Source organism: Calonectris borealis, chromosome 4, assembly GCF_964195595.1.
Source record: "Calonectris borealis chromosome 4, bCalBor7.hap1.2, whole genome shotgun sequence".
Lineage (NCBI taxonomy): Eukaryota > Metazoa > Chordata > Aves > Procellariiformes > Procellariidae > Calonectris > Calonectris borealis.
In genome coordinates, this window is record NC_134315.1 from 85,780,871 (window position 1) to 85,807,873 (window position 27,003).

The following is a 27,003-nucleotide window of genomic DNA, read 5'->3' on the forward strand; positions in this document are numbered from 1 at the left end:
CGAGGGAGCGGTTGTGTGGTGCTGAGTTGCCGGCTGGGATTCAACCCCGGCACAAGGTGAGTGGCAAGCCCTGCCTGGCTAAACGCTTTAGGCTCCCCGCGTTATTCCTGCCATCTTGCGAGGCCCTCCTTGTTCTTTCCTGCTGCTTTCAAGTGCCTTGTGCTCCAGCAGCAGGCTGGGAAGGAGGGTTGTGGCAGGAGCGGCGGCCCCCCGTGACTCCTTCTCGGGCTGTGAGCTTCGCCCCGCGTGTGGGCTGCCGAGGATCGTGGGCTCTGCAGGGGCCACAGGCAGCCCGCAGAGCTTGAGGCCGAGCCGTTCCTTTCCCCCTGTGAGCATCTGGGGAGGGGGACTGGGGGGGCTGCGGACCCCCGAGGGGGCCGAGGAGTGGGGCTGTGCGTCCCGGGGGGGCCGGGGAGTGGGGCCGGGGGGGGCTGCGAGCCCTAGGGGGTCGGGGAGAGGGGCTGGAGGACTTCCGGACCATAGAGACCAGACCAGTCCAGACCAGAGAGTATAGCTGGAGGACTCCCGGACCATAGAGATGGCGGACTCCCAGACCAGAGAGTACGCCTGGAGGACTTCCGGACCATAGAGACGGAGGTTAGATGCATAGAATGTACCCGGGGGACTGCCGCACCATAGAGGAAAATGTCCGGCCTAGAGAGTACAGCTGGAGGACTTCTGGACCATCGAGACGGTCGTCCGGAGCGGAGAGTGCACGTGGGGAACTTCCGGACCACAGAGAGCCAAGTCCGGCCTAGAGAGTACCCCTGGAGGACTGCCGGACCATAGAGAGCAAAGTCCGGCCTAGAGAGTACCCCTGGACCATAGAGAGCAAAGTCCGGCCTAGAGAGTACCCCTGGAGGACTGCCGGACCATAGAGAGCAAAGTCCGGCCTAGAGAGTACCCCTGGAGGACTGCCGGACCATAGAGACGGGAGCTGGACCAGAGAGGACCCCTGGAGGACTGCCGGACCATGGAGAGCAAAGTCCGGCCTAGAGAGTACCCCTGGAGGACTGCCGGACCATAGAGAGCAAAGTCCGGCCTAGAGAGGACCCCTGGAGGACTGCCGGACCATAGAGAGCAAAGTCCGGCCTAGAGAGGACCCCTGGAGGACTGCCGGACCATCGAGATCAAGGTCCCCCAAGAGCTGGGGAGTGGGGCTGTGGGTCCTGGCGGGACTTGAGAGTGGGGCTCCCAGGGGGCTGGAAAATGGTGTGGTCGGGTGCTGTGAGCTCCGGGGGTCCTGGGGCTGAGAAGTGCTTGCAAACGCTGGGGAGGGGCTGCGAGCCGTGCGCATGCGCGGTCCCGGGGCGCGGTGCGCATGCGCGGTCCCGGGGCGCCGTGCGCATGCGCGGTCCCGGGGCGCCGTGCGCATGCGCGGTCCCGGGGCGCCGTGCGCATGCGCGGTCCCGGGGCGCCGTGCGCATGCGCGGTCCCCGGGCTCCGACTACAACTCCCGGCGTGCCTCGCGCGGGCGGGCCGGTGGAGCCGCGCGCTGATTGGTTGCGGACGGTATTTCAACGGGGCGCCGTGCGCATGCGCGGTCCCGGGGCGCCGACTACAACTCCCGGCGTGCCTCGCGCGGGCGGGCCGGTGGAGCCGCGCGCTGATTGGTTGCGGACGGTATTTCAACGGGGCGCGCGGCGGGCTTTGCACCGAGGCGGCGGCGCAGCGTGAGTGTGAGGAGCCGCGGGCCCGGGGAGCCGGGCTGTGGCGGGGGGGGGGGCGGTTCTGCAGGCTCCGGGGACGGGGGCTGGGGGGGCTCCAGGCGGGGGAGGGCCTGTGAGCATCTGGGGAGTGGGGAGTTGGGGGGGGGCTGCGTGCCCTAGGGGGGCCGCGCAGTGGGCCGGGGCGGGGCGGGGGGGGGGGGCGGGCCGGCGGGCGGGAGGGGGGGGGCGCTTTGTGCAAACAGATCCTCCCTGCGAGTCCCCACTGTCGCCCCGTGGGGCCGGGGACCGCCCAGCCCTCCCTGCAGGCAGACTGGGGGCTTCGCGGGCCGAGTCGAGGGAGGAGCTGCTGGAGAGAGGGCTTAGAAACGCCCTTCTGCCCCCGAAACTGCTGGAGCGTTTGAAGGGGAGGGACAGGTCCACCCCAGGGCTGTTCCAGGAGCAAAAGCTGGTCCCAGCCAGCTCGCCTCTGCTCCCCCGGCACCGGGATCGGACCTTTCAGCCCCGTTTCTGCCCGAAGCATCACGCAAGCGCTTGCCCTCCCCGGGGGCACCTTTGGGACTTGAGAAGAGGCGCAGCAGCTGGGGTTTTGGGCTCAGAAGTGGGCGCTAAGTGAGCTGGTTTGGGGGCCCAAAGCAGAAGCCGGTTTGGCCGTTTGTGCGGGGGGGTGGGAGGGCATTGGGGGCTGCGGGGGAAAGCAGGGGGTGGGCAGGGTGCGTGGACCCTCTCCGGGGAGGGGTCGGGTCTGGTCCTGCTGGTCCCCGAAGTGCCGGAGGCCGGCACGCACCAGGCCCAACTCAACGTCTGCGGTGGTCTCTGGGGGGAAGAGGTGGTCTCTGCTTTTCAGACCCCGCACGCCCTCTTCGAGTCCAGCTCTTGCTTGTCGACTGCTTAGAATAGTTATTAACTAATTAGTCGTACAAACTCATTAACGCTTATACAATGTCCAACTATGATATTTAATCCTAATAGCCGAGTTTTGACGGCGATTGGTTTACGACCTTGTCAAAAGCCCAGGCTGTTGTAAATAGCCGGAGCTTGTAAGGAGAAGGAGCTGAAATCAACGGTGCAGAGCGGGAGCTTCAATTAGCCAGAACCGTAGCAAGCAGGAGCTGGAACGAGACGGGGTGTCTGCTGTCTGGGGCATGCCTTAGCCAGAGGCAAAATTACCAGCAGCTGTAACGAGCGGGAGCTGCGATTCGCTGCAGTGTCTGTTTGCCGGAGCATCTGTCGGCCAGACTGCACTCCCAGCACGGCTGAAGAGCAGCCGGGCGCAGGCAGGGCTGTCCCCGGCGAGGCGCTCCGAGCGGCAGGGAGGCGAGTTGTCCTTCTGCCAGCGGGGAGTCCGGCCTCTTCCCTCGGGGATTAAATCCACGCCACGCGTGGATCCGCTCTCTTTGCGTGGAGGGTCTCTCCCGGACCCGTTCCCGAGGGCTGAAGTGAGGTGGGGGTCCCCCGGCTCTCCCCGGGGGGCAGGCGGCAGCACGAGGCGGCGGTGTCTCCCCGGTACCCGGCAAAGGGGAGCGAAACCGGCCGGCTGGAGCTCCGGGGGTGCACAGCCCGGCCCCGCACGGCAGAATCCTTCCCTGGGTTTTCACCGTTGGCTGGGTGTGACAAACAGGTTCATTTTGTGCCTCCTCTTTTCCCAGCGTCACCTTCTGCGTCACGCGAAGAAAATCCTGCGCGGTTGACGCCGCTTGCTGCTCAGGTAACGGCACGTGTGGGGCCGGGGGAGCGGGGAGAAACATTGGCGCGTTCAAGGACGCTGCAGGTGCTCCGCGTCAAACCCAGGGAAAAGGCAAATTTGTGCCGGTGCAGAAAAGCTGATGAACAGTTGCCGTGAACAGAGCGCGCGTGCCTCGTTCCTGCATCGGTCCCTGGGTAGTTACGAGCGTTTTCCTTTCAGGGAAAAGAATGAGCTTTCGCCTACGATAAATTAAGAGCTGGCTGTGACCTTCTTTAGGGTCAAGTGTTTCTCTTCTGTTTGTTCGTACTGATTTTACGGGCAGGTTGGAAATAGCCTTTTATTTTTACACGCGTAATTGTAATTTGTAGTACTACGTGGTGTCAGGAGAGTGAATTTTGGAGCACCCAGGTACTACTAGAAACGTAATGAACGAGACACGATGGAAACTGATACTTCAACTTGATTTTTACTTGATTTTTTTTTCATTAGAGTGTTGACGGCATGTTGTCCTGTGGCTCCATCCACATTCTGTTCAGCGGAGTCTTCAATCTAGGACTTTGAAGGAAAAAAGTTGGTCCTTCCAAAACAGGGCTAGTCATTCATAGGATCGAGGCATAGACTTGGCGAGCCGCTTAAGTACGTGATCAGAATTGAAGCCAAATGCCGCTTCGCGTTGCTGCTGTTGGTCTTCGCTTTCATTAGTTTTCCCGCTGCTCCGTCATGGTTGGGAGCTCTGAATCATCCTTTTTTTCGCTCCCTAACGCATTTTTCTCCCCAAGGAGAGGCTACGTTTAAAAGCTACTTAGTTTCCTCACAAACGCATTGGTCAGTAAAATGGAGTTATGATGCTTGGAACCACACAAATGACACCAGTCTTACAGATCTGGACTATTTCTGAACACGTGTTCATCGCGTGCAGATGTCATCGGGATACGGATCATCTGCACTTCGTGCTCTGACGAGACGATCAGCTGAGACAGGGACGAGCTCCAAAAGGAAAGAAAGGTACAACGTCAAAGTTTTGTTTTGTTGTTGGGTTTTGTGGGGTTTTTTTGTGTTTGTGTGTTTTGGGGTTTTTTTTGTTTGTGTTTTTTTTTTGTTTGGTTGTTTGGTTGGTTGTTTGTTTTTCCTTAAGAGTGCGAGGTTGACTGGTGGCAGCCTGCAGAGCTCTCTTGCTGCCTGACCTCTCTTTTCCTTCTCTGTCACTCCTCTTTCTAGGCAAGTGAGTTCTTGCGAAACTAAAGCTGCCAATGAGCCAAAAAAAAGGCACGGTTGTCTAAAACATGCAGAAGCTCTAGTGGCCTGTCTCAACAACCGCACCAAAGACGATGCCAAATACTTTCTCCTCCACTCAGTTGTAGCCTTCACAGAAGAGGAAGCTTTGTGCTCAACGTTGTTTGTTTTTTTTTTTCCTTTCCTCTCAGCAGAACGTCAACTGCCGTGAAAGTACGAGACAGGTGGAAAGGATCCCTAGTGGTCTGCAAGTACAAGGTAGGCCTGTGACATGTGTCTGCGTTTTTCCTAAGGTGCTCGTAGCACGGACTTTACAGTTAACACGAGGAACTGAGAGGCAGCTCTCCTTCTATGTGATTTTTTTAACGTGAAATATTTTAACGCAAATACTAAAAATAAAGGAGGTCTGTTCTGGAGCGTGGTACGCCTCTGCAAAGCTTGCTTCCCTCCGTCTGTTTTCTCTTCCTGCAAGCACGGTCTTCTGTTTCTGTGCGCTTGCTAGGAAAGGGTGCTGTGAAAATAATGTTGGACTAGAAGAGGAAAGGAACCGTTTGTAAGAGTTGGGATGTTCGGGAGAAACAGGCTTTGTTTTCACGATAAAAGCTTTATGCTTTTTCAGTCAGTCAGTTTTTAAAATGCCTTACAGGAGCACTCGAACACCTTACTGAGATGCTAACATCTGCGCTAAAAGCAATCAAGGTCAAAGAAGAGGCGTGGACAACGCGGGACAAATCGGTGTCGCTTCGGTGCGCTTTCCAGGCTTTCCCGAGAAGCGGTAGCAGCCTCGTAACTAGCGACAGAGAGTCCTGATGTGGTTTTGGTGAGTTACTGCTTCTATCGCGTCCTTTTTCCTAACCTGCAGCGCGTAATTTTGACTTTGGTTGGAAAGAGATTTTCCAGAATGGAAATCTTTCTCGTTCAAAGGAGTCGCCTTTTACGAACTTCCCCTCAGAATGGATCTGCAGAGATGACGTGCTCGGCAGTAGAAGTCATCCGCAAGGAGACTTTTCACGCTCTCTCTGGAAAAAAAAAAGAAAGGGGTAGGTCGATTTCCTTGCACAGACCCAAGCGCAGCACGTCTTCCGATAGTCGACGTACGGCTGATCTTTGGTTCTCGGGTGTAACGGTCGAGAGATCGTAAAGACGCGTTCCTCCGCACGCTCGGGTACGGCCAACAGCGTTAGCAAACCTGCCAGTCCTTTTTGGTAGCCTGATGTATTGCAGCACCGGGGATTTGATATTCCCCACCGCCTGCCCCCCCCCCCCCTCCCCAAAAATGTAAAACCGTACGGGAGATCTCTTATCTCCCTGATTTTTCTATCGTAAACGAAACTTTAAAAAGAAAGTTAAAATTGTATAACTTCCAAACTGACTTGCGTTGTTTAAACTGCAACTGCCAAATAGCTGTAGCGTATAATTTATTAGGTGTGCTTAAGCAGTTAGGTAGTTGCTCTAAACGTTTAAAAAGAGAGGCAACTGATCGGGTTTTTTTCCCGATCTTTTGGCAGAGCGCTCTGAAGTCCTTTATTTCTGCCTCGCTTTCAGTGGCGCGTTTCCCCGGCAGTTGGGTAGCATCGGTCTCGGCGCAGCTGGCCAGGCGTCCCTCCTAGTCATGTGACGCACGCAAAACCCCTGGTCAAACGATAGCTGTGTAGTTTGGAGGTAGATAATTTAACGGTATGAATTCACAGCTACGCAATTTCAATTAACGCAAAAGGAAAATCAGATATTTTTATAGTATAAGCCTTCTCGTTGTACGTCTGTAAGCGTACGCACGCCTTTTTAGCATAAAATGAATTGCTGAAGTTTGTTCTTTCTTTTTCATTTTACTCTTCAAAGTTTTACGCTTCACTTTCAGCTTTATCGGCCAAGCGAGCGAGATGCGCAGCAGCAGCAGCAGCAGCGCCAGGGCTGGAGCTGTGGCGGCGGATGCGTGAGCGTAGATGCCGATTACGGCGCGCCCTTGTCCTGCAGCCTCACGGGGTTATCTCCCGGCAGCGGTGCTGTAAGGAAGGGACGAGGCGTTTTCCGACACCAGCGAGAGCGTTTACTTCTCTGCGAAGGACGCGTTCAGAATCGCGTCAATTAGTCCTCACGCGGATTTTAAGCGTTCGGATCGCTCGAGCTTTTAAAGGCCGCGTTGTATTTTGAGCTGAGCCGTTTGCCTGGCACCCTCCTTTAGCTCGACTGCTGCCCTCTCCCTTGCCCTGACCGAATTCCTCTGCTGCCTTCGGTGCTGTTTTTTTTAACGTGCTGAAATATATCCGTTGGGATTTTTGTTTTTCAGATGCCGCGCTGTAAGCGTCCCGTGGTGCTCAGGAGAGACCCCCGGCCTGGGTTTGCCTGCCGGTCTTTGGGCGTGCTGAGGGTAAGGGGCCGGCTGCCAGCCTGCGGGACGGGGGCTGAGGGGGGGCTGCAAGCGTTTGGGGGGGCCGCCCCTCCTTTATCTTTCTAGCAGAGCCCCCCTTTTTGGCGGGGGTGCGTGCGTACGTACGCCAACGGCATTATTAAAGTAACGAGCTGCCGGTTGGGGCCGTTTCCCTCATGTTGTGCCTTTTTGGGGGCTGAATAAAAAGGGGGGGGTTGGGGGCCTGGAGGGGCGATGATGTCATTTGGGGCACCCCAACATCACCGGCGGGCTGATGATGCCGTGGAGGAGCAGGTGAGTGGGGAATGGGGGGTCATGGGGGGTGTCCCCCCCCCCCCCAAAAAAGGGGGTCACAGCCCAAAAGTGCCTGATAATTCCTGGGGGGGTTCAAAAATTTTTAAAAACTCTAAATCTATCTGTGAGGCCTCGAAATAGAGAAAAATCTCTCCTTGTTCTATACATTGAAAAATAATATTCCTTTATATGTATACAAGGATTTCAAAATAGGAACCTATATCTGCCCTATTATCTAAAGGATTTTAGAGCATAAAAAAATCCGGAAGACGTATATAGGGTTTTAAAATACAAAAAGAACTCCCGTCTATATAAATTAAAAAAGAAAGCACTTCCAAATGCAAAAGGGATGATATATTTTATGTATGAAGGAATTGAAAATAGAAAAAAGTCTGAATAGATACCGCTGTCTACACTTACTACGCGTTACACAGAGAGCCTAAATAGGCATTATATGTAATCTAAGAGATGATCTATAAGTGCAAATAGAAATCTAAGTCTATAAAGAGATAAGTGTAAATATACGTAAGTGTAAATAGAGAAGTCTATAAAGACATTTAAGTGTCAAAATACGTAAGTCGACAGATATCTAGTCTGAGCAGGTATTATATATAATGAGTGGGAAATAGGGGGGTATAAGTGAAACATAAATACATTCACTAAATATATAGAGAGAGAGGTATGTGTAAATACGTTAAGCGTAAACGTCTATGATAGATAAGGTTTTTAAAATGCAAAGAAACCCTGTTTCTAGAAAGGATTTAAAAACTCTTCACCCCCCCGAAACACCTCTCTGTTGAAGATCCGAAAGCGCTTTCAAAAGCTGCCTCTTCCCTGTTCTCTTTTTCCGTCTTTTCCCATCCTGATTGGGGGCCGGTCCCCCCAACAGGGACTTTCCCCTGCAGGGCCGTGCACACAGAGCGGGACCTGCCGCCGTGGCCTAAAAACACCACAAAACCCCTAATTCGGGGCCTGCAAGGGGTGGGGAAAAAGAAAACCCGCAATTTGGGGGGGAAAAATACCCAACTTGGAGCTCCCGGGAAAGCCAAATCCACCAGGATTTGGGCAGCCGGAAAGCAAAAAAACCCCCATTTTCATGCACAAAACGAAAAAGCAAAAATCACCAAGTTTTGTTGTGAAAAAGCGTTGAAAAACCTCCAAGTGGAATATTTTGGAAAAGGAAAAAACCCCAGCTTTGATATTATAAAAAAGCAAAAAAAACCCCGATTTGGGGAAGCTTTGGGGTGAAACACCAGCCATTTGAGGGGCCCGGACCCCTGGGGTGCTGCCTGCCCCGCCAACCTGCCCGTTGCCCCCCGCCCAAACTCTGACACCCCCCTCCCGCTCCCCCGCCCCCCACTCCCACCCCGCTCTCCCTCCTCCTGCGTTTTGGGTTTGTGCTGAGAACGGCGTCGGTGACGCGGGGCTGCGTGAGTTCCCGCTGCGCAGCGCTTGCACGGCGCCGGGGGCTGTGCTGCTCCTCGCCCCGCCCTGCCGGCGAGCGGGCTGGGGGTGCGCGAGGGCCTGGGAGGGGGCACCGCTGGGAGAGCTGACCCCGGCGGACCCAGGGGGTGTTCCAGGCCCTATGACGTCAGGAAATAAAACTCGGGGGGCGGTTGGCGGGGGGGCCGCTGCTGGGCTGCGGCTGGCTGGGCATCGGGCGGTTGGCGGCGAGCCCTTGTTTTCGTTTGTACCGCTTGTCTGTCTGGGGTTTTTCTCTCTGTTGTTTGGGGGTTTTCCCCCCCCCCCCCCTTTCCCTCACAAGTGGAGTTTTTTCACTTTTGCCCTTCCAATTCTCTCCCCCCTCCCGCTGAGGGGGCAGCGAGGGAGCGGTTGTGTGGTGCTGAGTTGCCGGCTGGGATTCAACCACGGCACAAGGTGAGTGGCAAGCCCTGCCTGGCTAAACGCTTTAGGCTGCCCGTGTTATTCCTGCCATCTGGCGAGGCCCTCCTTGTTCTTTCCTGCTGCTTTCAAGTGCCTTGTGCTCCAGCAGCAGGCTGGGAAGGAGGGTTGTGGCAGGAGCGGCGGCCCCCCGTGACTCCTTCTCGGGCTGTGAGCTTCGCCCCGCGTGTGGGCTGCCGAGGATCGTGGGCTCTGCAGGGGCCACAGGCAGCCCGCAGAGCTTGAGGCCGAGCCGTTCCTTTCCCCCTGTGAGCATCTGGGGAGGGGGACTGGGGGGGCTGCGGACCCCCGAGGGGGCCGAGGAGTGGGGCTGGGCATCCCGGGGGGGCCGGGGAGTGGGGCCGGGGGGGGCTGCGAGCCCTAGGGGGTCGGGGAGAGGGGCTGGAGGACTTCCGGACCATAGAGACCAGACCAGTCCAGACCAGAGAGTATAGCTGGAGGACTCCCGCACCATAGAGATGGCGGACTGCCAGACCAGAGAGTACGCCTGGAGGACTTCCGGACCATAGAGACGGAGGTTCAGATGCATAGAATGTACCCGGGGGACTGCCGCACCATAGAGGAAAATGTCCGGCCTAGAGAGTACAGCTGGAGGACTTCTGGACCATCGAGACGGTCGTCCGGAGCGGAGAGTGCACGTGGGGAACTTCCGGACCACAGAGAGCCAAGTCCGGCCTAGAGAGTACCCCTGGAGGACTGCCGGACCATAGAGAGCAAAGTCCGGCCTAGAGAGTACCCCTGGACCATAGAGAGCAAAGTCCGGCCTAGAGAGTACCCCTGGAGGACTGCCGGACCATAGAGAGCAAAGGCTGGCCTAGAGAGTACCCCTGGAGGACTGCCGGACCATAGAGACGGGAGCTGGACCAGAGAGTACCCCTGGAGGACTGCCGGACCATGGAGAGCAAAGTCCGGCCTAGAGAGTACCCCTGGAGGACTGCCGGACCATAGAGAGCAAAGTCCGGCCTAGAGAGTACCCCTGGAGGACTGCCGGACCATAGAGAGCAAAGTCCGGCCTAGAGAGTACCCCTGGAGGACTGCCGGACCATAGAGGGCAAAGTCCGGCCTAGAGAGTACCCCTGGAGGACTGCCGGACCATAGAGACGGGAGCTGGACCAGAGAGAACCCCTGGAGGACTGCCGGACCATAGAGAGCAAAGTCCGGCCTAGAGAGTACCCCTGGAGGACTCCCGGACCATCGAGATCAAGGTCCCCCAAGAGCTGGGGAGTGGGGCTGTGGGTCCTGGCGGGACTTGAGAGGGGGGCTCCCAGGGGGCTGGAAAATGGTGTGGTCGGGTGCTGTGAGCTCCGGGGGTCCTGGGGCTGAGAAGTGCTTGCAAACGCTGGGGAGGGGCTGCGAGCCGTGCGCATGCGCGGTCCCGGGGCGCGGTGCGCATGCGCGGTCCCGGGGCGCGGTGCGCATGCGCGGTCCCGGGGCGCGGTGCGCGTGCGCGGTCCCGGGGCGCGGTGCGCGTGCGCGGTCCCGGGGCGCGGTGCGCGTGCGCGGTCCCGGGGCGCGGTGCGCATGCGCGGTCCCGGGGCGCCGTGCGCATGCGCGGTCCCGGGGCGCCGTGCGCATGCGCGGTCCCGGGGCGCCGTGCGCATGCGCGGTCCCCGAGCTCCGACTACAACTCCCGGCGTGCCTCGCGCGGGCGGTCCAGTGGAGACGCGCGCTCATTGGTTGCGGACGGTATTTCAACGGGGCGCCGTGCGCATGCGCGGTCCCGGGGCGCCGACTACAACTCCCGGCGTGCCTCGCGCGGGCGGTCCGGTGGAGCCGCGCGCTGATTGGTTGCGGACGGTATTTCAACGGGGCGCGCGGCGGGCTTTGCACCGAGGCGGCGGCGCAGCGTGAGTGTGAGGAGCCGCGGGCCCGGGGAGCCGGGCTGTGGCGGGGGGGGGGGCGGTTCTGCAGGCTCCGGGGACAGGGGCTGGGGGGGCTCCAGGCGGGGGAGGGCCTGTGAGCATCTGGGGAGTGGGGAGTTGGGGGGGGGGGGGCTGCGTGCCCTAGGGGGGCCGCGCAGTGGGCCGGGGCGGGGGGGGGGGCGGGCCGGCGGGCGGGAGGGGGGAGGCGGGAGGCGCTTTGTGCAAACAGATCCTCCCTGCGAGTCCCCACTGTCGCCCCGTGGGGCCGGGGACCGCCCAGCCCTCCCTGCAGGCAGACTGGGGGCTTCGCGGGCCGAGTCGAGGGAGGAGCTGCTGGAGAGAGGGCTTAGAAACGCCCTTCTGCCCCCGAAACTGCTGGAGCGTTTGAAGGGGAGGGACAGGTCCACCCCAGGGCTGTTCCAGGAGCAAAAGCTGGTCCCAGCCAGCTCGCCTCTGCTCCCCCGGCACCGGGATCGGACCTTTCAGCCCCGTTTCTGCCCGAAGCATCACGCAAGCGCTTGCCCTCCCCGGGGGCACCTTTGGGACTTGAGAAGAGGCGCAGCAGCTGGGGTTTTGGGCTCAGAAATGGGCACTAAGTGAGCTGGTTTGGGGGCCCAAAGCAGAAGCCGGTTTGGCCGTTTGTGCGGGGGGGTGGGAGGGCGTTGGGGGCTGCGGGGGAAAGCAGGGGGTGGGCAGGGTGCGTGGACCCTCTCCGGGGAGGGGTCGGGTCTGGTCCTGCTGGACCCCGAAGTGCGGGAGGCCGGCACGCACCAGGCCCAACTCAACGTCTGCGGTGGTCTCTGGGGGGAAGAGGTGGTCTCTGCTTTTCAGACCCCGCACGCCCTCTTCGAGTCCAGCTCTTGCTTGTCGACTGCTTAGAATAGTTATTAACTAATTAGTCGTACAAACTCATTAATGCTTATACAATGTCCAACTATGATATTTAATCCTAATAGCCGAGTTTTGACGGCGATTGGTTTACGACCTTGTCAAAAGCCCAGGCTGTTGTAAATAGCTGGAGCTTGTAAGGAGAAGGAGCTGAAATCAACGGTGCAGAGCGGGAGCTTCAATTAGCCAGAACCGTAGCAAGCAGGAGCTGGAACGAGACGGGGTGTCTGCTGTCTGGGGCATGCCTTAGCCAGAGGCAAAATTACCAGCAGCTGTAACGAGCGGGAGCTGCGATTCGCTGCAGTGTCTGTTTGCCGGAGCATCCGTCGGCCAGACTGCACTCCCAGCACGGCTAAAGAGCAGCCGGGCGCAGGCAGGGCTGTCCCCGGCGAGGCGCTCCGAGCGGCAGGGAGGCGAGTTGTCCTTCTGCCAGCGGGGAGTCCGGCCTCTTCCCTCGGGGATTAAATCCACGCCACGCGTGGATCCGCTCTCTTTGCGTGGAGGGTCTCTCCCGGACCCGTTCCCGAGGGCTGAAGTGAGGTGGGGGTCCCCCGGCTCTCCCCGGGGGGCAGGCGGCAGCACGAGGCGGCGGTGTCTCCCCGGTACCCGGCAAAGGGGAGCGAAACCGGCCGGCTGGAGCTCCGGGGGTGCACAGCCCGGCCCCGCACGGCAGAATCCTTCCCTGGGTTTTCACCGTTGGCTGGGTGTGACAAACAGGTTCATTTTGTGCCTCCTCTTTTCCCAGCGTCACCTTCTGCGTCACGCGAAGAAAATCCTGCGCGGTTGACGCCGCTTGCTGCTCAGGTAACGGCACGTGTGGGGCCGGGGGAGCGGGGAGAAACATTGGCGCGTTCAAGGACGCTGCAGGTGCTCCGCGTCAAACCCAGGGAAAAGGCAAATTTGTGCCGGTGCAGAAAAGCTGATGAACAGTTGCCGTGAACAGAGCGCGCGTGCCTCGTTCCTGCATCGGTCCCTGGGTAGTTACGAGCGTTTTCCTTTCAGGGAAAAGAATGAGCTTTCGCCTACGATAAATTAAGAGCTGGCTGTGACCTTCTTTAGGGTCAAGTGTTTCTCTTCTGTTTGTTCGTACTGATTTTACGGGCAGGTTGGAAATAGCCTTTTATTTTTACACGCGTAATTGTAATTTGTAGTACTACGTGGTGTCAGGAGAGTGAATTTTGGAGCACCCAGGTACTACTAGAAACGTAATGAACGAGACACGATGGAAACTGATACTTCAACTTGATTTTTACTTGATTTTTTTTTCATTAGAGTGTTGACGGCATGTTGTCCTGTGGCTCCATCCACATTCTGTTCAGCGGAGTCTTCAATCTAGGACTTTGAAGGAAAAAAGTTGGTCCTTCCAAAACAGGGCTAGTCATTCATAGGATCGAGGCATAGACTTGGCGAGCCGCTTAAGTACGTGATCAGAATTGAAGCCAAATGCCGCTTCGCGTTGCTGCTGTTGGTCTTCGCTTTCATTAGTTTTCCCGCTGCTCCGTCATGGTTGGGAGCTCTGAATCATCCTTTTTTTCGCTCCCTAACGCATTTTTCTCCCCAAGGAGAGGCTATGTTTAAAAGCTACTTAGTTTCCTCACAAACGCATTGGTCAGTAAAATGGAGTTATGATGCTTGGAACCACACAAATGACACCAGTCTTACAGATCTGGACTATTTCTGAACACGTGTTCATCGCGTGCAGATGTCATCGGGATACGGATCATCTGCACTTCGTGCTCTGACGAGACGATCAGCTGAGACAGGGACGAGCTCCAAAAGGAAAGAAAGGTACAACGTCAAAGTTTTGTTTTGTTGTTGGGTTTTGTGGGGTTTTTTTGTGTTTGTGTGTTTTGGGGTTTTTTTTGTTTGTTTTTTTTTTTGTTTGGTTGTTTGGTTGGTTGTTTGTTTTTCCTTAAGAGTGCGAGGTTGACTGGTGGCAGCCTGCAGAGCTCTCTTGCTGCCTGACCTCTCTTTTCCTTCTCTGTCACTCCTCTTTCTAGGCAAGTGAGTTCTTGCGAAACTAAAGCTGCCAATGAGCCAAAAAAAAGGCACGGTTGTCTAAAACATGCAGAAGCTCTAGTGGCCTGTCTCAACAACCGCACCAAAGACGATGCCAAATACTTTCTCCTCCACTCAGTTGTAGCCTTCACAGAAGAGGAAGCTTTGTGCTCAACGTTGTTTGTTTTTTTTTTTTCCTTTCCTCTCAGCAGAACGTCAACTGCCGTGAAAGTACGAGACAGGTGGAAAGGATCCCTAGTGGTCTGCAAGTACAAGGTAGGCCTGTGACATGTGTCTGCGTTTTTCCTAAGGTGCTCGTAGCACGGACTTTACAGTTAACACGAGGAACTGAGAGGCAGCTCTCCTTCTATGTGATTTTTTAACGTGAAATATTTTAACGCAAATACTAAAAATAAAGGAGGTCTGTTCTGGAGCGTGGTACGCCTCTGCAAAGCTTGCTTCCCTCCGTCTGTTTTCTCTTCCTGCAAGCACGGTCTTCTGTTTCTGTGCGCTTGCTAGGAAAGGGTGCTGTGAAAATAATGTTGGACTAGAAGAGGAAAGGAACCGTTTGTAAGAGTTGGGATGTTCGGGAGAAACAGGCTTTGTTTTCACGATAAAAGCTTTATGCTTTTTCAGTCAGTCAGTTTTTAAAATGCCTTACAGGAGCACTCGAACACCTTACTGAGATGCTAACATCTGCGCTAAAAGCAATCAAGGTCAAAGAAGAGGCGTGGACAACACGGGACAAATCGGTGTCGCTTCGGTGCGCTTTCCAGGCTTTCCCGAGAAGCGGTAGCAGCCTCGTAACTAGCGACAGAGAGTCCTGATGTGGTTTTGGTGAGTTACTGCTTCTATCGCGTCCTTTTTCCTAACCTGCAGCGCGTAATTTTGACTTTGGTTGGAAAGAGATTTTCCAGAATGGAAATCTTTCTCGTTCAAAGGAGTCGCCTTTTACGAACTTCCCCTCAGAATGGATCTGCAGAGATGACGTGCTCGGCAGTAGAAGTCATCCGCAAGGAGACTTTTCGCGCTCTCTCTGGAAAAAAAAAAAAAAGGGGTAGGTCGATTTCCTTGCACAGACCCAAGCGCGGCACGTCTTCCGATAGTCGACGTACGGCTGATCTTTGGTTCTCGGGTGTAACGGTCGAGAGATCGTAAAGACGCGTTCCTCCGCACGCTCGGGTACGGCCAACAGCGTTAGCAAACCTGCCAGTCCTTTTTGGTAGCCTGATGTATTGCAGCACCGGGGATTTGATATTCCCCACCGCCTGCCCCTCCCCACCCCCCCCCCAAAAAAAAAGTAAAACCGTATGGGAGATCTCTTATCTCCCTGATTTTTCTATCGTAAACGAAACTTTAAAAAGAAAGTTAAAATTGTATAACTTCCAAACTGACTTGCGTTGTTTAAACTGCAACTGCCAAATAGCTGTAGCGTATAATTTATTAGGTGTGCTTAAGCAGTTAGGTAGTTGCTCTAAACGTTTAAAAAGAGAGGCAACTGATCGGGTTTTTTTCCCGATCTTTTGGCAGAGCGCTCTGAAGTCCTTTATTTCTGCCTCGCTTTCAGTGGCGCGTTTCCCCGGCAGTTGGGTAGCATCGGTCTCGGCGCAGCTGGCCAGGCGTCCCTCCTAGTCATGTGACGCACGCAAAACCCCTGGTCAAACGATAGCTGTGTAGTTTGGAGGTAGATAATTTAACGGTATGAATTCACAGCTACGCAATTTCAATTAACGCAAAAGGAAAATCAGATATTTTTATAGTATAAGCCTTCTCGTCGTACGTCTGTAAGCGTACGCACGCCTTTTTAGCATAAAATGAATTGCTGAGGTTTGTTCTTTCTTTTTCATTTTACTCTTCAAAGTTTTACGCTTCACTTTCAGCTTTATCGGCCAAGCGAGCGAGATGCGCAGCAGCAGCAGCAGTGCCAGGGCTGGAGCTGTGGCGGCGGATGCGTGAGCGTAGATGCCGATTACGGCGCGCCCTTGTCCTGCAGCCTCACGGGGTTATCTCCCGGCAGCGGTGCTGTAAGGAAGGGACGAGGCGTTTTCCGACACCAGCGAGAGCGTTTACTTCTCTGCGAAGGACGCGTTCAGAATCGCGTCAATTAGTCCTCACGCGGATTTTAAGCGTTCGGATCGCTCGAGCTTTTAAAGGCCGCGTTGTATTTCGAGCTGACCCGTTTGCCTGGCACCCTCCTTTAGCTCGACTGCTGCCCTCTCCCTTGCCCTGACCGAATTCCTCTGCTGCCTTCGGTGCTGTTTTTTTTAACGTGCTGAAATATATCCGTTGGGATTTTTGTTTTTCAGATGCCGCGCTGTAAGCGTCCCGTGGTGCTCAGGAGAGACCCCCGGCCCGGGTTTGCCTGCCGGTCGTTGGGCGTGCTGAGGGTAAGGGGCCGGCTGCCAGCCTGCGGGACGGGGGCTGAGGGGGGGCTGCAAGCGTTTGGGGGGGCCGCCCCTCCTTTATCTTTCTAGCAGAGCCCCCCTTTTTGGCGGGGGTGCGTGCGTACATACGCCAACGGCATTATTAAAGTAACGAGCTGCCGGTTGGGGCCGTTTCCCTCATGTTGTGCCTTTTTGGGGGCTGAATAAAAAGGGGGGGGTTGGGGGCCTGGAGGGGCGATGATGTCATTTGGGGCACCCCAACATCACCGGCGGGCTGATGATGCCGTGGAGGAGCAGGTGAGTGGGGAATGGGGGGTCATGGGGGGTCCCCCCCCCCTCCCCCCCAAAAAAGGGGGTCACAGCCCAAAAGTGCCTGATAATTCCTGGGGGGGTTCAAAAATTTTTAAAAACTGTAAATCTATCTGTGACGCCTCGAAATAGAGAAAAATCTCTCCTTGTTCTATATATTGAAAAATAATATTCCTTTATATGTATACAAGGATTTCAAAATAGGAACCTATATCTGCCCTATTATCTAAAGGATTTTAGAGCATAAAAAAATCCGGAAGACGTATATAGGGTTTTAAAATACAAAAAGAACTCCCGTCTATATAAATTAAAAAAGAAAGCACTTCCAAATGCAAAAGGGAGGATATATTTTATGTATGAAGGAATTGAAAATAGAAAAAAGTCTGAATAGATACCGCTGTCTACACTTACTACGCGTTACATAGAGAGCCTAAATAGGCATTATATGTAATCTAAGAGATGATCTATAAGTGCAAATAGAAATCTAAGTCTATAAAGAGATAAGTGTAAATATACGTAAGTGTAAATAGAGAAGTCTATAAAGACATTTAAGTGTCAAAATACGTAAGTCGACAGATATCTAGTCTGAGCAGGTATTATATATGAGTGGGAAATAGGGGGCTATAAGTGAAACATAAATACATTCACTAAATATATAGAGAGAGAGGTATGTGTAAATACGTTAAGCGTAAACGTCTATGATAGATAAGGTTTTTAAAATGCAAAGAAACCCTGTTTCTAGAAAGGATTTAAAAACTCTTCACCCCCCCGAAACACCTCTCTGTTGAAGATCCGAAAGCGCTTTCAAAAGCTGCCTCTTCCCTGTTCTCTTTTTCCGTCTTTTCCCATCCTGACTGGGGGCCGGTCCCCCCAACAGGGACTTTCCCCTGCAGGGCCGTGCACACAGAGCGGGACCTGCCGCCGTGGCCTAAAAACACCACAAAACCCCTAATTCGGGGCCTGCAAGGGGTGGGGAAAAAGAAAACCCGCAATTTGGGGGGGAAAAATACCCAACTTGGAGCTCCCGGGAAAGCCAAATCCACCAGGATTTGGGCAGCCGGAAAGCAAAAAAACCTCCATTTTCATGCACAAAACGAAAAAGCAAAAATCACCAAGTTTTGTTGTGAAAAAGCGTTGAAAAACCTCCAAGTGGAATATTTTGGAAAAGGAAAAAACCCCAGCTTTGATATTATAAAAAAGCAAAAAAAACCCCGATTTGGGGAAGCTTTGGGGTGAAACACCAGCCATTTGAGGGGCCCGGACCCCTGGGGTGCTGCCTGCCCCGCCAACCTGCCCGTTGCCCCCCGCCCAAACTCTGACACCCCCCTCCCGCTCCCCCGCCCCCCACTCCCACCCCGCTCTCCCTCCTCCTGCGTTTTGGGTTTGTGCTGAGAACGGCGTGGGTGACGCGGGGCTGCGTGAGTTCCCGCTGCGCAGCGCTTGCACGGCGCCGGGGGCTGTGCTGCTCCTCGCCCCGCCCTGCCGGCGAGCGGGCTGGGGGTGCGCGAGGGCCTGGGAGGGGGCACCGCTGGGAGAGCTGACCCCGGCGGACCCAGGGGGTGTTCCAGGCCCTATGACATCAGGAAATAAAACTCGGGGGGGAGGTCGGCGGGGGGGCCGCTGCTGGGCTGCGGCTGGCTGGGCGGGCATCGGGCGGTTGGCGGCGAGCCCTTGCTTTCGTTTGTACCGCTTGTCTGTCTGGGGTTTTTCTCTCTGTTGTTTGGGGTTTTTTTTTTCCCCCCCTTTTCCTCACGAGTGGAGTGTTTTCACTTTTGCCCTTCCAATTCTCTCCCCCCTCCCGCTGAGGGGGCAGCGAGGGAGCGGTTGTGTGGTGCTGAGTTGCCGGCTGGGATTCAACCCCGGCACAAGGTGAGTGGCAAGCCCTGCCTGGCTAAACGCTTTAGGCTCCCCGCGTTATTCCTGCCATCTGGCGAGGCCCTCCTTGTTCTTTCCTGCTGCTTTCAAGTGCCTTGTGCTCCAGCAGCAGGCTGGGAAGGAGGGTTGTGGCAGGAGCGGCGGCACCCCGTGACTCCTTCTCGGGCTGTGAGCTTCGCCCCGCGTGTGGGCTGCCGAGGATCGTGGGCTCTGCAGGGGCCACAGGCAGCCCGCAGAGCTTGAGGCCGAGCCGTTCCTTTCCCCCTGTGAGCATCTGGGGAGGGGGACTGGGGGGGCTGCGGACCCCCGAGGGGGCCGAGGAGTGGGGCTGGGCATCCCGGGGGGGCCGGGGAGTGGGGCCGGGGGGGGCTGCGAGCCCTAGGGGGTCGGGGAGAGGGGCTGGAGGACTTCCGGACCATAGAGACCAGACCAGTCCAGACCAGAGAGTATAGCTGGAGGACTCCCGCACCATAGAGATGGCGGACTCCCAGACCAGAGAGTACGCCTGGAGGACTTCCGGACCATAGAGACGGAGGTTCAGATGCATAGAATGTACCCGGGGGACTGCCGCACCATAGAGGAAAATGTCCGGCCTAGAGAGTACAGCTGGAGGACTTCTGGACCATCGAGACGGTCGTCCGGAGCGGAGAGTGCACGTGGGGAACTTCCGGACCACAGAGAGCCAAGTCCGGCCTAGAGAGTACCCCTGGAGGACTGCCGGACCATAGAGAGCAAAGTCCGGCCTAGAGAGTACCCCTGGACCATAGAGAGCAAAGTCCGGCCTAGAGAGTACCGCTGGAGGACTGCCGGACCATAGAGAGCAAAGTCCGGCCTAGAGAGTACCCCTGGACCGTAGAGAGCAAAGTCCGGCCTAGAGAGTACCCCTGGAGGACTGCCGGACCATAGAGCGCAAAGTCCGGCCTAGAGAGTTCCCCTGGAGGACTGCCGGACCATAGAGACGGGAGCTGGACCAGAGAGTACCCCTGGAGGACTGCCGGACCATGGAGAGCAAAGTCCGGCCTAGAGAGTATCCCTGGAGGACTGCCGGACCATAGAGAGCAAAGTCCGGCCTAGAGAGTACCCCTGGAGGACTGCCGGACCATAGAGAGCAAAGTCCGGCCTAGAGAGTATCCCTGGAGGACTGCCGGACCATAGAGAGCAAAGTCCGGCCTAGAGAGTACCCCTGGAGGACTGCCGGACCATAGAGAGCAAAGTCCGGCCTAGAGAGTACCCCTGGAGGACTGCCGGACCATAGAGAGCAAAGTCCGGCCTAGAGAGTACCCCTGGAGGACTGCCGGACCATAGAGACGGGAGCTGGACCAGAGAGTACCCCTGGAGGACTGCCGGACCATAGAGAGCAAAGTCCGGCCTAGAGAGTACCCCTGGAGGACTCCCGGACCATCGAGATCAAGGTCCCCCAAGAGCTGGGGAGTGGGGCTGTGGGTCCTGGCGGGACTTGAGAGTGGGGCTCCCAGGGGGCTGGAAAATGGTGTGGTCGGGTGCTGTGAGCTCCGGGGGTCCTGGGGCTGAGAAGTGCTTGCAAACGCTGGGGAGGGGCTGCGAGCCGTGCGCATGCGCGGTCCCGGGGCGCCGTGCGCATGCGCGGTCCCGGGGCGCCGTGCGCATGCGCGGTCCCCGGGCGCCGTGCGCATGCGCGGTCCCCGGGCGCCGTGCGCATGCGCGGTCCCCGAGCTCCGACTACAAATCCCGGAGTGCCTCGCGCGGGCGGTCCGGTGGAGCCGCGCGCTGATTGGTTGCGGACGGTATTTCAACGGGGCGCCGTGCGCATGCGCGGTCCCGGGGCGCCGTGCGCATGCGCGGTCCCTGGGCGCCGTGCGCATGCGCGGTCCCCGGGCGCCGTGGGCATGCGCGGTCCCGGGGCGCCGACTACAACTCCCGGCGTGCCTCGCGCGGGCGGTCCGGTGGAGCCGCGCGCTGATTGGTTGCGGACGGTATTTCAACGGGGCGCCGTGCGCATGCGCGGTCCCGGGGCGCCGACTACAACTCCCGGCGTGCCTCGCGCGGGCGGTCCGGTGGAGCCGCGCGCTCATTGGTTGCGGACGGTATTTCAACGGGGCGCGCGGCGGGCTTTGCACCGAGGCGGCGGCGCAGCGTGAGTGTGAGGAGCCGCGGGCCCGGGGAGCCGGGCTGTGGCGGCGGGGGGGGGGGGCGGTTCTGCAGGCTCCGGGGACGGGGGCTGGGGGGGCTCCAGGCGGGGGAGGGCCTGTGAGCATCTGGGGAGTGGGGAGTTGGGGGGGGGCTGCGTGCCCTAGGGGGGCCGCGCAGTGGGCCGGGGCGGGGGGGGGGGGCGCTTTGTGCAAACAGATCCTCCCTGCGAGTCCCCACTGTCGCCCCGTGGGGCCGGGGACCGCCCAGCCCTCCCTGCAGGCAGACTGGGGGCTTCGCGGGCCGAGTCGAGGGAGGAGCTGCTGGAGAGAGGGCTTAGAAACGCCCTTCTGCCCCCGAAACTGCTGGAGCGTTTGAAGGGGAGGGACAGGTCCACCCCAGGGCTGTTCCAGGAGCAAAAGCTGGTCCCAGCCAGCTCGCCTCTGCTCCCCCGGCACCGGGATCGGACCTTTCAGCCCCGTTTCTGCCCGAAGCATCACGCAAGCGCTTGCCCTCCCCGGGGGCACCTTTGGGACTTGAGAAGAGGCGCAGCAGCTGGGGTTTTGGGCTCAGAAATGGGCGCTAAGTGAGCTGGTTTGGGGGCCCAAAGCAGAAGCCGGTTTGGCCGTTTGTGCGGGGGGGTGGGAGGGCGTTGGGGGCTGCGGGGGAAAGCAGGGGGTGGGCAGGGTGCGTGGACCCTCTCCGGGGAGGGGTCGGGTCTGGTCCTGCTGGACCCCGAAGTGCGGGAGGCCGGCACGCACTAGGCCCAACTCAACGTCTGCGGTGGTCTCTGGGGGGAAGAGGTGGTCTCTGCTTTTCAGACCCCGCACGCCCTCTTCGAGTCCAGCTCTTGCTTGTTGACTGCTTAGAATAGTTATTAACTAATTAGTCGTACAAACTCATTCATGCTTATACAATGTCCAACTATGATATTTAATCCTAATAGCCGAGTTTTGACGGCGATTGGTTTACGACCTTGTCAAAAGCCCAGGCTGTTGTAAATAGCTGGAGCTTGTAAGGAGAAGGAGCTGAAATCAACGGTGCAGAGCGGGAGCTTCAATTAGCCAGAACCGTAGCAAGCAGGAGCTGGAACGAGACGGGGTGTCTGCTGTCTGGGGCATGCCTTAGCCAGAGGCAAAATTACCAGCAGCTGTAACGAGCGGGAGCTGCGATTCGCTGCAGTGTCTGTTTGCCGGAGCATCCGTCGGCCAGACTGCACTCCCAGCACGGCTGAAGAGCAGCCGGGCGCAGGCAGGGCTGTCCCCGGCGAGGCGCTCCGAGCGGCAGGGAGGCGAGTTGTCCTTCTGCCAGCGGGGAGTCCGGCCTCTTCCCTCGGGGATTAAATCCACGCCACGCGTGGATCCGCTCTCTTTGCGTGGAGGGTCTCTCCCGGACCCGTTCCCGAGGGCTGAAGTGAGGTGGGGGTCCCCCGGCTCTCCCCGGGGGGCAGGCGGCAGCACGAGGCGGCGGTGTTTCCCCCGTACCCGGCAAAGGGGAGCGAAACCGGCCGGCTGGAGCTCCGGGGGTGCACAGCCCGGCCCCGCACGGCAGAATCCTTCCCTGGGTTTTCACCGTTGGCTGGGTGTGACAAACAGGTTCATTTTGTGCCTCCTCTTTTCCCAGCGTCACCTTCTGCGTCACGCGAGGAAAATCCTGCGCGGTTGACGCCGCTTGCTGCTCAGGTAACGGCACGTGTGGGGCCGGGGGAGCGGGGAGAAACATTGGCGCGTTCAAGGACGCTGCAGGTGCTCCGCGTCAAACCCGGGGAAAAGGCAAATTTGTGCCGGTGCAGAAAAGCTGATGAACAGTTGCCGTGAACAGAGCGCGCGTGCCTCGTTCCTGCATCGGTCCCTGGGTAGTTACGAGCGTTTTCCTTTCAGGGAAAAGAATGAGCTTTCGCCTACGATAAATTAAGAGCTGCCTGTGACCTTCTTTAGGGTCAAGTGTTTCTCTTCTGTTTGTTCGTACTGATTTTACGGGCAGGTTGGAAATAGCCTTTTATTTTTACACGCGTAATTGTAATTTGTAGTACTACGTGGTGTCAGGAGAGTGAATTTTGGAGCACCCAGGTACTACTAGAAACGTAATGAACGAGACACGATGGAAACTGATACTTCAACTTGATTTTTACTTGATTTTTTTTTCATTAGAGTGTTGACGGCATGTTGTCCTGTGGCTCCATCCACATTCTGTTCAGCGGAGTCTTCAATCTAGGACTTTGAAGGAAAAAAGTTGGTCCTTCTAAAACAGGGCTAGTCATTCATAGGATCGAGGCATAGACTTGGCGAGCCGCTTAAGTACGTGATCGGAATTAAAGCCAAATGCCGCTTCGCGTTGCTGCTGTTGGTCTTCGCTTTCATTAGTTTTCCCGCTGCTCCGTCATGGTTGGGAGCTCTGAATCATCCTTTTTTTCGCTCCCTAACGCATTTTTCTCCCCAAGGAGAGGCTATGTTTAAAAGCTACTTAGTTTCCTCACAAACGCATTGGTCAGTAAAATGGAGTTAGGATGCTTGGAACCACAAAAATGACACCAGTCTTACAGATCTGGACTATTTCTGAACACGTGTTCATCGCGTGCAGATGTCATCGGGATACGGATCATCTGCACTTCGTGCTCTGACGAGACGATCAGCTGAGACAGGGACGAGCTCCAAAAGGAAAGAAAGGTACAACGTCAAAGTTTTGTTTTGTTGTTGGGTTTTGTGGGGTTTTTTTGTGTTTGTGTGTTTTGGGGTTTTTTTTGTTTGTTTTTTTTTTTTGTTTGGTTGTTTGGTTGGTTGTTTGTTTTTCCTTAAGAGTGCGACGTTGACTGGTGGCAGCCTGCAGAGCTCTCTTGCTGCCTGACCTCTCTTTTCCTTCTCTGTCACTCCTCTTTCTAGGCAAGTGAGTTCTTGCGAAACTAAAGCTGCCAATGAGCCAAAAAAAAGGCACGGTTGTCTAAAACATGCAGAAGCTCTAGTGGCCTGTCTCAACAACCGCACCAAAGACGATGCCAAATACTTTCTCCTCCACTCAGTTGTAGCCTTCACAGAAGAGGAAGCTTTGTGCTCAACGTTGTTTGTTTTTTTTTTTTCCTTTCCTCTCAGCAGAACGTCAACTGCCGTGAAAGTACGAGACAGGTGGAAAGGATCCCTAGTGGTCTGCAAGTACAAGGTAGGCCTGTGACATGTGTCTGCGTTTTTCCTAAGGTGCTTGTAGCACGGACTTTACAGTTAACACGAGGAACTGAGAGGCAGCTCTCCTTCTATGTGATTTTTTTAACGTGAAATATTTCAACGCAAATACTAAAGATAAAGGAGGTCTGTTCTGGAGCGTGGTACGCCTCTGCAAAGCTTGCTTCCCTCCGTCTGTTTTCTCTTCCTGCAAGCACGGTCTTCTGTTTCTGTGCGCTTGCTAGGAAAGGGTGCTGTGAAAATAATGTTGGACTAGAAGAGGAAAGGAACCGTTTGTAAGAGTTGGGACGTTCGGGAGAAACAGGCTTTGTTTTCACGATAAAAGCTGTATGCTTTTTCAGTCAGTCAGTTTTTAAAATGCCTTACAGGAGCACTCGAACACCTTACTGAGATGCTAACATCTGCGCTAAAAGCAATCAAGGTCAAAGAAGAGGCGTGGACAACACGGGACAAATCGGTGTCGCTTCGGTGCGCTTTCCAGGCTTTCCCGAGAAGCGGTAGCAGCCTCGTAACTAGCGACAGAGAGTCCTGATGTGGTTTTGGTGAGTTACTGCTTCTATCGCGTCCTTTTTCCTAACCTGCAGCGCGTAATTTTGACTTTGGTTGGAAAGAGATTTTCCAGAATGGAAATCTTTCTCGTTCAAAGGAGTCGCCTTTTACGAACTTCCCCTCAGAATGGATCTTCAGAGATGACGTGCTCGGCAGTAGAAGTCATCCGCAAGGAGACTTTTCGCGCTCTCTCTGGAAAAAAAAAAAAAAGGGGTAGGTCGATTTCCTTGCACAGACCCAAGCGCGGCACGTCTTCCGATAGTCGACGTACGGCTGATCTTTGGTTCTCGGGTGTAACGGTCGAGAGATCGTAAAGACGCGTTCCTCCGCACGCTCGGGTACGGCCAACAGCGTTAGCAAACCTGCCAGTCCTTTTTGGTAGCCTGATGTATTGCAGCACCGGGGATTTGATATTCCCCACCGCCTGCCCCCCCCCCACCCCCCAAAAATGTAAAACCGTATGGGAGATCTCTTATCTCCCTGATTTTTCTATCGTAAACGAAATTTTAAAAAGAAAGTTAAAATTGTATAACTTCCAAACTGACTTGCGTTGTTTAAACTGCAACTGCCAAATAGCTGTAGCGTATAATTTATTAGGTGTGCTTAAGCAGTTAGGTAGTTGCTCTAAACGTTTAAAAAGAGAGGCAACTGATCGGGTTTTTTTCCCGATCTTTTGGCAGAGCGCTCTGAAGTCCTTTATTTCTGCCTCGCTTTCAGTGGCGCGTTTCCCCGGCAGTTGGGTAGCATCGGTCTCGGCGCAGCTGGCCAGGCGTCCCTCCTAGTCATGTGACGCACGCAAAACCCCTGGTCAAACGATAGCTGTGTAGTTTGGAGGTAGATAATTTAACGGTATGAATTCACAGCTACGCAATTTCAATTAACGCAAAAGGAAAATCAGATATTTTTATAGTATAAGCCTTCTCGTTGTACGTCTGTAAGCGTACGCACGCCTTTTTAGCATAAAATGAATTGCTGAGGTTTGTTCTTTCTTTTTCATTTTACTCTTCAAAGTTTTACGCTTCACTTTCAGCTTTATCGGCCAAGCGAGCGAGATGCGCAGCAGCAGCAGCAGCAGCAGCAGCAGCAGCGCCAGGGCTGGAGCTGTGGCGGCGGATGCGTGAGCGTAGATGCCGATTACGGCGCGCCCTTGTCCTGCAGCCTCACGGGGTTATCTCCCGGCAGCGGTGCTGTAAGGAAGGGACGAGGCGTTTTCCGACACCAGCGAGAGCGTTTACTTCTCTGCGAAGGACGCGTTCAGAATCGCGTCAATTAGTCCTCACGCGGATTTTAAGCGTTCGAATCGCTCGAGCTTTTAAAGGCCGCGTTGTATTTCGAGCTGACCCGTTTGCCTGGCACCCTCCTTTAGCTCGACTGCTACCCTCTCCCTTGTCCTGACCGAATTCCTCTGCTGCCTTCGGTGCTGTTTTTTTTAACGTGCTGAAATATATCCGTTGGGATTTTTGTTTTTCAGATGCCGCGCTGTAAGCGTCCCGTGGTGCTCAGGAGAGACCCCCGGCCCGGGTTTGCCTGCCGGTCGTTGGGCGTGCTGAGGGTAAGGGGCCGGCTGCCAGCCTGCGGGACGGGGGCTGAGGGGGGGCTGCAAGCGTTTGGGGGGGCCGCCCCTCCTTTATCTTTCTAGCAGAGCCCCCCTTTTTGGCGGGGGTGCGTGCGTACATACGCCAACGGCATTATTAAAGTAACGAGCTGCCGGTTGGGGCCGTTTCCCTCATGTTGTGCCTTTTTGGGGGCTGAATAAAAAGGGGGGGGTTGGGGGCCTGGAGGGGCGATGATGTCATTTGGGGCACCCCAACATCACCGGCGGGCTGATGATGCCGTGGAGGAGCAGGTGAGTGGGGAATGGGGGGTCATGGGGGGTCCCCCCCCCCCCCCCCCAAAAAAGGGGGTCACAGCCCAAAAGTGCCTGATAATTCCTGGGGGGGTTCAAAAATTTTTAAAAACTGTAAATCTATCTGTGACGCCTCGAAATAGAGAAAAATCTCTCCTTGTTCTATACATTGAAAAATAATATTCCTTTATATGTATACAAGGATTTCAAAATAGGAACCTATATCTGCCCTATTATCTAAAGGATTTTAGAGCATAAAAAAATTCGGAAGACGTATATAGGGTTTTAAAATACAAAAAGAACTCCCGTCTATATAAATTAAAAAAGAAAGCACTTCCAAATGCAAAAGGGATGATATATTTTATGTGTGAAGGAATTGAAAATAGAAAAAACTCTGAATAGATACCGCTGTCTACACTTACTACGTGTTACATAGAGAGCCTAAATAGGCATTATATGTAATCTAAGAGATGATCTATAAGTGCAAATAGAAATCTAAGTCTATAAAGAGATAAGTGTAAATATACGTAAGTGTAAATAGAGAAGTCTATAAAGACATTTAAGTGTCAAAATACGTAAGTCGACAGATATCTAGTCTGAGCAGGTATTATATATAATGAGTGGGAAATAGGGGGGTATAAGTGAAACATAAATACATTCACTAAATATATAGAGAGAGAGGTATGTGTAAATACGTTAAGCGTAAACGTCTATGATAGATAAGGTTTTTAAAATGCAAAGAAACCCTGTTTCTAGAAAGGATTTAAAAACTCTTCACCCCCCCGAAACACTTCTCTGTTGAAGATCCGAAAGCGCTTTCAAAAGCTGCCTCTTCCCTGTTCTCTTTTTCCGTCTTTTCCCA

At 55.5% G+C, this 27,003-nt stretch overlaps 1 long non-coding RNA gene across 3 annotated transcripts; it reads left to right on the forward strand.

Annotated features, from left to right (window-relative positions):
* The first annotated feature begins 1,097 nt into the window (after positions 1–1,097).
* Positions 1,098–15,190, forward strand: LOC142082340 (uncharacterized). Of its 3 annotated transcripts, XR_012673675.1 has the most exons (11): positions 1,098–1,135; positions 3,317–3,375; positions 3,844–4,359; positions 4,782–4,845; positions 5,234–5,407; positions 5,512–5,627; positions 12,647–12,705; positions 13,566–13,689; positions 14,112–14,175; positions 14,563–14,736; positions 14,841–15,190. It is a non-coding gene; the product is annotated as an uncharacterized LOC142082340 (long non-coding RNA). The 3 variants fall into 3 exon arrangements; XR_012673676.1 differs by lacking the exons at positions 1,098–1,135; positions 3,317–3,375 and having other exon boundaries at positions 3,609–4,359; positions 4,779–4,845; XR_012673677.1 differs by lacking the exons at positions 1,098–1,135; positions 3,317–3,375; positions 3,844–4,359; ... (2 more) ...; positions 5,512–5,627; positions 12,647–12,705 and adding an exon at positions 13,032–13,320.
* Positions 15,191–27,003: the final 11,813 nt, after the last annotated feature.